General features: G+C 49.7%; 1 protein-coding gene across 5 annotated transcripts in view; it reads right to left on the reverse strand.

The window, feature by feature from the left end:
* The window catches only part of LOC142823105 (C-type lectin domain family 2 member D-like), a 250,235-nt gene that overhangs the window by 195,699 nt on the left and 42,393 nt on the right, over positions 1-12,143 (reverse strand). The gene's annotated exons all lie outside the window — the stretch shown is intronic.

A 12,143-nucleotide genomic window follows, 5' to 3' on the forward strand; every position in this document is an offset into this window, starting at 1 on the left:
GGCTGCCCTCCGCTGAACCCTTTCCAGTGTGTCCACATCCTTTCTGTAGTGATGGCCCCAGAACTGGACACAATACTCCAGATGTGGCTTCAGTAGTGGCAAATAAAGGGAAAATCACTTCTCTAACAGTTTGTAATTGGGTTCCTAAATACCTCCGAAGGTCTGGCCCTAAGTGACTTGCCGAGGTCACACACTAAGTTAGAGGCAGAACTTTGTAACCCAGATCTCCCAGGTCCCAGTCCTGAGTGTTAACCAGAAACCATCTTCAGTCTTGTTATCATGTGGGGGCATTTGTTCCACCCGGGAATTATTTGCCCAGAGCCGCTGTTGTGCCTGGCGTGTTGCTGAGGAAAGGGTTGCTGAGATGTAGGATTGGAATGGATCCACAGCACTGCCCTGGTTCCAAGACTTCAGCAGAGGAGCCAATGGAGGAACCAGCTAGCCAGACTAATTACTGGTTGACGTCTTGGATGATCTGTTTTGCAACCAGGACCTGAGCTTGCATCAGAAAAAGTCACTGTCAAACCACAATGAACTAGGTGAGAAGGCCGCCCTGTGACAGTGGTTAACAAGCATTCAGAAGGTGCTAGGGCCTGATCCCCAGCTGCTCTTCAATTGGCCCTGTTTCCGGTTGCATCAATCAGGCTGCAGCCCCAGCCTGTGCACAGCAGTTTGTCTTGCAATGTGCAAAGTGATGAGCACTGGGAAAAGCAATCCCAGCTACACAGTGATGGGGTCGACACTGGATTCTGCCACACAGAGTGAGATTTTGGCATCTCCAGGGATTGTTCTCTGAAAATGTCCACTCAATGCCCAGCAGCCGTCCCAGAGGTTAATGAAGGGTGAGGAGCTGTGAGAGTTTCCTGGGATCCGGTTCCTTACCAGGCCTCGTACTTAACAGGGAAGTTGGCTGTAGGCAGGTGAAAAGAGTCTCCCTTGAAGGGTTGAATGGTTCCTCGGGCCACTGGGTAGATGAGTTCAGGATCCACTAAGGAATGATGGATCGCTGACTCCTGTGCTCCAGTGTCTCTCCCCACAATAACCTCCTTCCTGCCCATACTCACAGTCTCTCTTTGCTCTGGAGGTATCTGAGTGAGGGGTATCTCTCTACTGCCACTCACACTCACTCATACTAGGCCCAGCTGATCGGTCTTTGGCACACACAAATGGAGAAGGCTAACCATGTCTTAAGTCACCTTTGTCTTGGGTGGTTGATGCAGCTAGGGCTGGGAGAGACAGGCCCCCAATACCACCTACAGCCCCATCTCCTCTGCTGCAGCGCTGCCCCTCACCATGGGGAGGGGAAAAGCTGGGAAGGGGCCAGCACAAGTGGCTCTAGTCTCTCTGACCTGGGAGCACCCATTACTCAGTAAGAAGAGGTTTTGTAGAGCTGCAGCGGGAGTAGCTCCCAGAGGACAGAGCGGTACTTCTGTGCATCCGAAGGTACTGAGGGAGTTGGAAACGTCATTAGAGCCTTTGGCCATTGTCTTTGAAAAGTCGTGGAGATCAGGAGAGGTCCTGGACAATTGGAAAAAGGCAAATGTGGGGCCCATCTTTGAAACACGGAAGAGAGACAATCCAGGGAACTCTAGTCAGCCTTACCTCAGTCCCCGGAAAAATCAAGGAGGAGATCCTCAAGGAAACCATTTTGAAGCACTTAGAAGAGGGGAAAGTGATGAGGAATAGTCAACATGGCAAAGTCGTGCCTGACCAACCTGATTAGCTTCTATGATGAGGTAACTGGCTCTGTGGACATGGGAAAGTCAGTGGATGTGATATACCTTGACTTTAGCAAGGCTTTTGATATGGTCTCCCACAATATTCTTGCAAACAAGTTAAGGAAGTATGGATTGGATAAATGGACTGTAAGCCTCGTTTCATTAGGCATAAAGGATCGGACGACAAAGGGATCTGGGTTCGGCTGATCCCCTTGTAGACTACCACACTGTGCCAACAATCAGCTGATTGGAACAGCGCAGCAGCCATTTTGATGTAAATGAAGCAGCGATTATTTAAATCACCGCTTCATTTCCCTTTGCCAAGTACACTCATCTACATGGCTCTGTCGATGGAGCCATGTAGTCTAGACACAAACCTGGAGTATTGCATCCAGTTCTGGACCCCGCATTACAGAAAGAATGTGGATGCACAGGAGAGGATCCAGCTGAGGGCAACCAAAATGATAAGGGGGTTGGAGCACATGACCTATGAGGAGAGGCTGAGGGAATTGGGCTTATTTAGTCTGCAGAAGAGAATAGTGCAGATATCGTGGACCTCATTGAGGTTTGGGGGGAGGCCTCCAATGCCCACATTCTCCGCACTAGGCACAGGAATGTGGCTGTCTACAGCCTCCTGTCTGTCAGCCTGGCCACCAGAGGACACATGAGGACCCAGGAGCAGGTCCGCTGCAAAATTAAAGATCTGCAGCAGGCCTACTCCAGGGCCTCCCAACCAGGGGCTGACCCAGGGGATACCTGAGCTGTGCGAGGCTCGGGCCGGAGATGGAGGCAGGGCTAATCCCAGTCCGGCTGGAGTCGGGATGGGCGGGGTTGCGGGGGACGATATAAGGACAGATCCAAAGAGGCCCCGACCCCATGATGCGGTGACTGTGAGAGCGGGAGCCAAAGCTCTGCCCCCACTATGCACTGAGCTGGCACTGGCACCTGCCCTGGGGGGGCCACGTCTCACCCAAACTCGCACTTTTTCTGCCCAGCGCTAGAGCGTGTGCACAGAGCAACCGTTAATGGCTCAGGAGCACAGCATCCAATGTTCGGTGCAACCGGCACGTGCCGCTCCCCCTTCCTCCTCCCACCTCCCCCGGTCTCGCACTCCGGCCTCGCTCCCTCGTTCCAGGAGGTGGGGGAGTTGCTGTGACCTGCGTCACTCTGGGGGGGCCCTCGGGGCTATGTGGAGGGTGTTAGCAGAGATGCGGGGAGGGGCTGTCTGTGGGGGCATCAATGTGTGTTGATCTCTGCCCCCCCCCCCCACCTTGTGCTAAAATGCAGGGAACCCAGGAGTCCTGGCTCCAGCTCCTCCTCCCCCCCCCCCATTACTAGGGCTGGGGCCACGATGGCTATGTCTACACTGGTGGCTTCTTGCACAAGAACATGTCCACACAGCCATGTGCTTTTGCACAAGAGCATCCATGCCAGTGTAGACGCTCTCATGCACAAGAAAGCTCTGATGGACATTTTAGCCATAGAGGTTTCTTGTGCAAGGAGCCCCTGCCGAGCAGCCACACTGCCCTCTTGTGCAAGAGAGCTCAGAGTTGTTAGAAAAGAGCGCAGCTCTTACGCAAGACGCCCTCTCTTCCCACGCTGTACAGTAAATCTTGCGCAAGAGCGGGCGGGCAGTGTGGATGCTCTACAGAAGAATGGCCGTTCTTGTGCAAGAACCTGCCAGTGTAAACATAGCCAAGGTAGTCAAGTGGGCAGACAATGAAGCCAGGACCTGGAGTTTCTACCTGTCCCTGCTCCCACTTACAGCCCTAACCCGCCTCAGCTCCCCCCACATGTGTCACTTTGTGCTGCCTGTTATATCCTCCCGGGACATGGCCTGGCAGGGTCGGGCCTGAAAATGGACCAGCACCTCTGCCCAGTTTCACAGCTGGGACCTGGGGGTAGGGAAATGAGCAGTGGACTTTGTTTACAAAAGCCATGGGCTGTGTCTACATTGGCACCCTTTTCCGGAAAAGGGATGCTAATGAGACTAGTTGAAATTGCAGATGCCCTGGGGATTTAAATTGTCCCCGCAGAATTTGCATGAACATGGCTGCCGCTTTTTTCCGGCTCGGGGCTTTGCGAAAATAAACCATTTTCCGAAAGATCCCTTATTCCTCATTAAAATCAGGAATAAGGGATCTTCTGGAAAATCCAAGTTTCCACATGTCCAAACCAGCCTCCCAACCAACCCCAGAGGGTCCAGTCTTCTTCCTGCCTTAGGCTTTCCACAGTTCTTTCAATCTCTGAGGCATCTTCCTCCACTTCCTTGCTGGTGTCAGTGATATACACACAGCATTCTTTTCCCACTAAGGCACAAACCCCGCCCTTACTAGCTAGGACGTAGTCTAGGGCCATCCGGTTCTGGAGAACCATTTGTCTCACTTCTCCTAATTCCTTATTAATGGCACGGAGAGCTTTGGTTGTGGCATTAGCTACTTTCTCGAAAGCTACTTCCAGCCTCCGAATTTCTCTTACTGCATAGGCCACACCCAATCCTGGGAACACAATTCCCCAAAACCGCTGTGTTTCTGTTATCTCTCGGTAGTTTCGGATTCTACTACCAGGGAGATGGTTAGTGATTCGAATGGCTGGGAAGGCTGCTCCAATGTAGCAGGTTACACTCCAATCCTTGGGCAGTGTTTTGTATGCTAGGCAACCACATATAGGCTACGTCTACACTGGCCCCATAAAACGGAATAGTCATGCAAAGCAGGTAAGTCAGAATAGGGAAATCCGCGGAGGATTTAAATATCCCCCGCGGGATTTAAATAAACATGGCCGCCGCTTTTTTTCCGGCTTGGGGAAAAAAAGCCCTTTTCCGGAGGATCTCTTATTCCTACTTTCACTCGCATTTTACAGCAGTATGAGTGGTAAGAAGGACTTGGTAGGGACCCTTCCACCTGGGTTCCAGGGCAGTTTTCCGCTGGTGAACTTTCACACAAACCCAGTCTCCTGGTTGTAGTTTATGGCACGGCTCAGTTGGGGCCTCCTGGAAGGTGTCCTTAACCTGTGAATGATAAGACTGTACACACCTCATAAGTTCCTGACAATACTTGACTATGCTTCCTTTAACAAGCGTGGCATCAGCCAGGTTAATGTCTGGGCTGCTTAAGAGTCTCATAGGTCGGCCACATGCAATCTCATGTGGACTGAGTCCACTTTTCCAATTAGGAGTGGCTCTCATGCTCATTAGGGCAATTGGGAGTGCTTCTACTCATGTTAAGCCAGAGTCCTCACATAGCTTAGCAAGTTTGTTCTTTAAAATCCCGTTACGTCTCTCTACTGTTTCTGCGCTCTCCGGGTGTCACAGACAGTGCAGTGCTTGTCTGGTAGAGTTGTACTTTGCCAGTTTTTGAACAATTTGTCCAGTAAAGTGGGTACCTCTATCACTGGAGATCACCAGGGGTATTCCCTATGATGGGATGTAATGATTTAGAAGTTTCTTAGCTACTGTGATGACATCCGCTTTCCTGCAGGGATAACATCCCGAAAACAAACAAACAATAACCAGCACATATTCAAAGGATTGACATTTAGGCAATTGAATAAAGTCCATTTGTAAATTCAGAAATGGTCCCAAAGGCGGAGGTCTGGTTGCTGGAACTGTCTTTACAGGTTTATCCACATTGTGGGCTTGGCAGACAGGGCAAGCCAGACAGTAATCTTTAGCTGCTTGGGAGAATTTGGGAGCAAACCAATTTTGCTTTAGGATTGCCACCATCCCCCCTTTGCCAATGTACGACAATCCATGGAGCATGGAGGCAAGGTGAGGTAGCAAGACCACTGGGGCAACAATGTGGCCATCAGAGCTGTGCCACAAATGGTCTGGGTGCAAGGTGCACTCTGCCAGTCTCCACTCCTGCTTTTCCGATTCTGGGGCTTGGTCCTGCAGGAAGGCCGTTTCTGACAGAGATGGCAAAGGAGCTGGCGGTGGTAGGAGAGAAGGGTACAATGCTTCAGCCCGAGGACATAGGGCGGCTGCCTTAGCAGCCCGATCGGCCATGTCATGCCTAATGCAACTTCATTAGAGGAAGAGGAATGAGCTACACACTGAACAATAGCAAGAGCCGAAGGTAGAAGAACTGCATCAAGTAAAGCTGCTACATAAGGCCCATTCTTTATAGAGTGGCCAGAGGAAGTAAGGAAACCTCGCTGCTTCCAGAGCGTACCAAAATCATGAACTACGCCAAAAGCATACTGGGAGTCAGTGTAGATAGTAGCAGACGCTCCTGCGGCAATATGACAAGCCCTTGTGAGAGCTGTTAATTCCGCTACCTGTGTGGAAGAAACAGCAGGCAGAGGGGCAGATTCTACGACATCCCAGACAGTACAAACTGCATAGCCTGCTACTAAAACTCCACTAGAATTGTAAAAGCAAGAACTGTCTGTATACAGTATAAAATCAGGGTTATCCAAAGGCGTTTCAGACAGGTCTGGTCTGGGAGCGGTGACGGCTTGCACAACCTACAGACAGTCATGAGGCTCCCCCTCGTGGGGTGCAGGGAGCAGTGTAGCAGGATTTAAAGTGTCACAGCGAATTACAGAGACATCAGAAGAAGCAAAGAGAAGCCGTTCATATTTAACAAGACGGGCATTAGAAAGGTGCTGGGTTTTCCCTTTTAAAAGTAATGCTGACACCGAATGAGGAACAGCCAGTGTTAATGGAGATTGTAAAACCAAAGGTTCTGCTTGCTCTAAAATCCGTGCTGCCGCCGCAATTGCACGGAGGCACGGTGGAAATGAGGCCGCAACGGGGTCAAGATAGGTGCTGTAATAAGCAAGAGGGCGGTATTTATCACCATGTTTCTGCACTAGTACACCTAAAGCACATCCCTCTTTTTCATGACAGAACAAAGTGAAATGACGGGAGTAATCGGGCAAGCCCAGAGCTGGAGCAGAAGCTAGTGTTTGTTTCAGAGACGAGAAAGCAGTGTCTTGCTGAGATCCCCATGGTATAGGGGAAGGGGTTGCATTACGGGTGAGCTCTTGGAGCGGTTTGGCTAGCTGAGAAAAGTTAGGAATCCATTGTCTGCAGTAGCCAGCCATACCGAGGAAAGAGCGGACTTGGGAGGGGGTAGTGGGTTTAGGGGCAGAAAGGATTGCCTGGATTCTATCAGCAGAGAGGTGACGGCTCCCTGCCGAGAGGTCATGGCCCAAATACCGAACTGTGGGCTTGCAGAGCTGAAGTTTTTGTTTAGACACTTTATGACCCTTATTAGCTAAAGCAGTGAGAAGTACAACAGAATCTAATCTGCAGGCCTCAAGGGAAGCGCTACAAAGAAGCAAATCGTCTACATATTGAATAAGAGTAGAGCCAGAAGGGAATGTAATGTCAGAGAGATCCTGCCGTAGAATTTGTGAAAAGTAGGTGGGAGAATCTCTAAACCCTTGTGGCAGAACGGTCCAACAGTATTGCTGTCCTTTATAAGTAAAAGCAGTAAGATATTAGCAATCAGGGTGGAGGGGAACACTGAAAAAGGCGGAGGAGAGATCAACGACAGTAAAATGGGTGGAATCAGATGGGATAGAGGAGAGAATAGTGGTCGGGTTAGGCACAACAGGAAATTGAGAGATGACAATAGCGTTAATAGCTCGAAGGTCCTGGACGAAACGATAGGTGTCCCTTCCTGGTTTCTTTATAGGCAGTATAGGAGTATTACACTCACTTGTACAGCGAACAAGAACACCTTGTGCCAAGAGATCAGAAATAACAGGCTGAATTCCTGCCTCAGCTGCAGGATTCAGTGGGTATTGGGTAATACGGGGCAGACGCTTAGTTTTGTCAACAGAAATGTAAACGGGATCTACTGATATCCTGCCCACTTCGTTTGGGGTGGTGGCCCACAAACAGTTGGGGACCTGGGACAAAAGATCAGCATCCGAAACAGGAATTAAGGGAAATAGTTCAGTGTCAGGACCCTGCAGCAGGTCCTCTACCTCCTGTCGGGTCTGTGCAGGCACTTCAAGATAAACCCCATCAGGAGTACAGAAAATAGTGCAACGTAATCTACACAATAAATCCCTTCCTAATAAATTCACAGGGGAAGTAGGACTTAGGAGAAAGGAATGATGCTCAGAAATAGGTCCTAGTACAAGAGACACGGGTTTAGAAACAGGGTGAGGCACGACTTGATTAGAAATACCAACTGCATTAACAACCTGGTTAGAAATAGGAATAGAGAAAGAAGACGCTTGGAGAGTGGACCTGCTAGCACCTGTGTCCACTAAAACCTGGGTGTTTTGTCCAGCAACTTGGCAAGTGAGGGTGCCGTCAGAGTTCAGGGGAATAAGCGGAGATAAAAGGGTGAAGTTGCAATCCTCCTCTGGGCACCCCTATTGACTCTCAGCCGTTGCTAAAGTAAACTGACCCTGCGGGGGTCTGAAAGCTACAGGCTCTGGCTGCACGGGGCGGTTTGGGCACTGGCTTTTCCAGTGTCCTGGCTGTTTGCAATAGTGACAAGTGTTTGCATTTATCCTGGGGTTGCCACGGCCGGCAGAATTTCCAGACCAGGGTGAGCCCCGTGACTGTCGTTCTATGGGACGCCCCCGACCCCTGCCTGTTTTAGTAGGCAGTGATTGCAGAACCATAAGCTTAGGTTCTTTGTCCTGCTTAGCCTTTATACACTGTCTGCAGTGGTTTGCCACTGTCAGAAGCTCCTCTAAGGGTTTAGTTTCCCAGCCAATGGTTATCTGTTTTAACAGGGTCTGGATAGCTGGATCCAGTCCAGTAACAAAAGCGGCACCCAGCGCTTGCTTGGCAGTATCAGCTGGGTTTTCAATGCCAGAGTGCCTTTCAAACACTTTAGTAAGCCTTTCTAAATAGGCACCTGGTGATTCATTTTCTTCCTGTTTGCAGGTGCTAATTTTAGCCCAATTCGGAAGTTTGGGAAAGACTTGAAGGATACTATCAAGCAGTCCATTTCTAGCTCGGGTGAGAGCCTCTTTATTAGCTGCTAAATCTGGGTCTCCTGAAATAGGTCCAGGTGGCCAGCCTGCCTTCTTTAAAATCTTTTTACGCTTATCATCAGGCAGAATCACCCTCAAAAGCAGATCAAGGTCTTGCCAGTTAGGATCATAAGACCGTATTACTAGTGCCAGTTCTGCTTTAAATTTTACCGGGTCCTCTTCTACTGAGGGAAAATCTTTGGCCATGGCGTGTAATTCGGTTTTGGTCCAGGGTTGGTAAACCCGCATACGCCCTCCTTGTGGGTTTGGGACTTCCCGTAAAGGATAAGCAGCGACGGGGCTATTATTCCCCGACTCAATACGTGCCACTGATCGTTGTCCCTTAGGAGTTGCTGGCTGGAGGAGAATAGTGCTTCCCCCAGAAATCTTATATGTAATCGGGAACACCCCTGTTCCTTGTTTTTCATTCTCAGTCACAGCCTGGCTTCCTGAAACTACTTGGGGCTCGGGAGCTGAAAGTGGGTCTGGTACTGGCGGGGGATTCCACGCGGGGCACAGGACATCATTCATGTCATCCTGTGAATCGGGGTTTGGGAGACAAGGATACAATTGCCCAACAGGTGGTGCACTGGGCTTAGTTATCACTGCTTTTGATTGAGTGCTAGCCTCTTTCAGCAGTTTAATCTGTGTTTGCAGTTTTTCCTGAGTATCTTTAAAGCTTCTTAATTGAGATTCTTTCTGCCTTTTAAAAGTTTCTTCATACCATGGTAGATAGGTAGACCATTGCAGATCGGGAGTTTTCGCTCCACGACCCTCAAGAGCCTCCCTTAAATGTAAAATTTTAGTTACATCAAAAGTCCCTTTCAATGGGAATTGCAATTTTGGGTCATTTTGAGTATACAAATTCCACTTATCCAGAAACTTGCAAGTATTTTTCCCATAGTGGGTATACATAAAGAAAGCCGGACTGTCCTTAGAAGGCACTGGAATTCCTGTAGACTGACCTACCCCCATTTTCTGCGCGCGCGCTTAATTCTGTAAGACACCGAACCAAAGTCCGCCTGCTTACACCATATTCTGCAAGTCACCGAATCAGAATCCGCCTGCTCGCTCTGCGAGTCACCGAATCAGGATCCGCCTGCTCGCTCTGCGAGTCACCGAATCAGAATCCGCCTGCTTGCTCTGCAAGTCACCGAAACAGGATTCGCCTGCTTGCTCTGTGAGTCACTGAATCAGGATCCGCCTGCTCGCTCTGCGAGTCACCGAATCAAGAATTCACCTGCTCGCACTGGTCCCCCCCCTTTTGTTGCGAAGCACTGGACTCAAGGTCCACCTGCCTCGCAGGGGTTTCCGGCACCTGCCCCAGCCCAGCAGAACACCACGTCCTGGCGCCTGGAGACAGCCTGGCGGAATGGGGCACTATGGCCTGGGGTTAGCCTCAGAGGTCAGTACTATGCCCACAAATAACAGAGAGAGACAACAAAGCTTCCCCACAGTTCCGTGTGCCAAGAGAGAGTAATGGCACCACACCAGCTTTTAGCGTCCGAACACAGAGGGTCCAGCGCATGGCTGCCTCACTAGAGACATCGGTGTGCCCTTTTGGAACTGTGACACATAAGACAGGCCTAATAGACAAAGACAGACACAGACAGACAAAAATGTTAGCCGCTCCACAAAATTGAATTCCGTAGCTCCCCTTACCCCGATGGCTGGCCGTCACTCCAAATCCCAAGCCCTCACTAGGAGATTTTGTAACAGGTATCTCCTTACCTTCTATTGAGCGCTCTGAGAGGTTTGGAAGTGGAGTGCCGGTCCGTCCATATGGGCAAGTGGCGCGTTAGGAATCTCGGTGGAACCTCCAAATTGTCGAAGCAAACGCCTCACTCAGTTTACGCGGCTAAACAGACAGTTTTATTGGCCAATAAAAGCAAAGTGAGCCAAACGTGGTCTCAGCAAAGCTGGGTCCAGTAAGGCTACCTAATACAATCAATCCTAGTATCTTTATACCCTTAACCAAACAGTCTGACGTCAGGGCATCCAATTACAGAAATAATCAATTAGACTAGGAAAAACAAAGCCTTATCAACATGATGGCGGACAGGTACGAGGGAGTACCTCTCCTCTCTGAACCAGCCCAATTAACACATTCCAATAGCACATCTGTCTTGGCCTGGTGCATGGGGTGATAGAAAGTTCACTCTGGCCTACGTGCAAAGACAAAAAGCTGAAATGGTTTCTGTTATACAAGATGGCTTCTAGCTAAACATAAACTAACTTCAACAGTTTAGTTAGCCAGTTAGCTGTTGTGGGGAGTGGAGATTTGCCAAGAAGGAATCACCAGGATTTCAATAACATGTCGCATACAGGGCTGCTATTCTTGTCAGTGACAGGCACAAAAGCTGCCTAATTTGCTTAGCTAAGAGACATGAAAGAGGAAAATGTCCTAGTTGTGCCTCATTTCTAGTTTCCAATGAGAATGAAGAAGCAGAGAAATTTCCTCCTTAAAATTCTTCTTGAAAAGATGACGTGTCCCTCCACGGAGGATGGCCCCAGCCCCTGCAGAGTGGGGGGTGCCTCTCCAGTTACTCTAGCCTGGAAAAAACATTTAGTTGAAATTTCACTTGTCTTTCTCTCCTACGGTCTCCTCAAAGCTCTCAGAACCATCAGAGACTGATAAACTGTCCAAGTCTTGCTTTTTACCTCACAAAAAGGAACTTTAAAAAGTTCTTCAGTGCTGAGCTGAGGTCTGGTCATAAGCACCAATGCTTCAGAAGAGGTGTCACCAAGACTGGTGCCTTCACCTTTTCCTGGAAGGCTCTTTGACCCCTCCCCATCAGGTTTGGTACCAGCTTTGGCAGCTGTCAGTGCCATCTACACCACAAGCATTTTTGTCTCCCTCAGCTAGGCTCACCTTTGCTGAAAGTGCATTGTCCAGTCACAGTCACAGCTGCCTCAACTATGTAGGCCCTGTGTCTCCATGTAGCAGTAGGCACCATCAGTTTCTGCTGCCTCACCTTTTGGCATTTCATCTGCCTCGTCCGCTTCTACTGGCTCTGTCGGACACTTCAATGTCATCGTTTGGGGCACCACCGTGTGTCGCCCATGCCGAGACCCACCAAAGCCATAGGAGGTGCTCCCCCATTCACAGAGGAGAGTTTCTATTTCCTCTTCAGACTCTGCACATGACAGACTTGTGTCTCTTCCAAGGTCTTTCAGGTCTCCATAAAGATGGCAGAACAAGGAGCAATGGTCTCAAGTTGTGGTGGGAGAGGTCCAGGTTGGATATTAGGAAAAACTATTTCACTAGGAGGGTGGTGAAGCACTGGAATGGGTTACCTAGGGCAGTAGTGGAGTCTCCCTCCCTAGAGGTGTTTAAGTCTTGGCTTGACAAAGCCCTGGCCGGGTTGATTTAGTTGGGATTGGTCCTGCCTAGAGCAGGGGGCTGGACTTGACGACCTTCTGAGGTCTCTTCCAGTTCTATGATTCTATGATCATGCTCTAAGGTTGCTGAAAACA

Source organism: Pelodiscus sinensis, chromosome 32 (genome assembly GCF_049634645.1).
Source record: "Pelodiscus sinensis isolate JC-2024 chromosome 32, ASM4963464v1, whole genome shotgun sequence".
Lineage (NCBI taxonomy): Eukaryota > Metazoa > Chordata > Testudines > Trionychidae > Pelodiscus > Pelodiscus sinensis.